Consider the following 1412-nt stretch of genomic DNA (forward strand, 5'->3'; position numbering starts at 1 on the left):
TTCTCAGCTCCTTCTCAAGTACCATGCCTGCCTGGACACGGCCATGCTCCCGTTTTAATGATAATGGACTAACCCTCTGAACCTGCAGGCCAGCCATGATGAAATGTTGTCCTTATAACAGTTGCCTTGGTCATTGTGTCTGTTCACAGCAATGGACAGACAGACAGACAGACAGACACACACACACACACACACACACACACACACACACACACACACACACACACACACACACACAGATGACCTTGCTCAGACTTGCCTCATTGCGTCAGCCTCTGAGTTCTTAGGCCCTTATTCTTCTGTTGGCCTCCATCCACTCGCTCTCTCACTCTATTTGCTTCCTCTTCTGCTGGGTTCCCTGAGCTTTGAGGTGAGGGCTTTAATAGAAATGTTCCAAAGACTCCTTCTCTATCCGCATTTCTGACTTTGGGTTTCTGTAACTGTTCCTGTGTGCTATAGGAGAAAGCTTCTAGTATGATGACTGAGTAAGGCCTGGATTGGAATGCAGCAGAAAATCATTAATAGTCATTTTATTGGTACTTAAAAAAAACAGTGTTGGGTTCTATGCTGTGTCTCTAGACTATCTGGTCTCTGGTTCTTGGACACCCTACCAGTGTCTGGTAGGGGTTCCATTGAATGGAGTTGACCTTAAGTCAAATCAGATATCTGTTGGCTACACCCAAGGTCAAAGGTTTTGTGCCTGGGTTCCCATTTTTCTATTGGTAGCCTGCAGAGTACTTCCTGCAACAGACACTAGGACATAGGGATGGAGGCTCCATGCAGGTACCAGCTCGACTTCTCCCTATTCATTAAATCTTGGAGGGTTGTTCTCAGCAATGGGTCCTGCTGTCAGTGTTCAAAGAGAAGCCCCTTGTTTTTGGCATCATCTGGAGAGTTTAGGCATTCCAATGGATTCCCTAAGCCAACAACTCAAGTGAAGGCAACTCAGTGCCAGTATTGGAAGTTTCATTTGGTGACAAGAGATGGCCTCTTGGGATTCTGTCTAACTTATTATTAGGAGACCTCATTAAGAATGAATTCATATATTTTATGAAATTTCCACTGCAAGAGGTTTTTATTCCATCCCTCAAATACCCATCAATTCCACCCATGTCTCTCAGGATTCTCTCCCTCCCCACTAGCTCCCCTCCCTCTCCCCCTCCCTACCTGATTCTCTCATTCCTATACCCCAGATCCTCTCAGTCCACCCATACAATCTATTCTATTTACCCTCCCATGGAGATTCATGTGTGCTGCCTAGTTCCTTTCTCTACACACAACCTCTCTGGTCTATGGATTGTCGATTGTTTGTGATTTATTTAGTAAGTAATATCCACATATAAATGAATACATACCATATGTGTATGTATTCCATATGGATATGGAAAGACGGTATCTATGTTTCTGGATCT

This window comes from Rattus rattus, unplaced genomic scaffold, assembly GCF_011064425.1.
Source record: "Rattus rattus isolate New Zealand unplaced genomic scaffold, Rrattus_CSIRO_v1 PGA_scaffold_75, whole genome shotgun sequence".
Taxonomy (NCBI): Eukaryota; Metazoa; Chordata; class Mammalia; order Rodentia; family Muridae; genus Rattus; species Rattus rattus.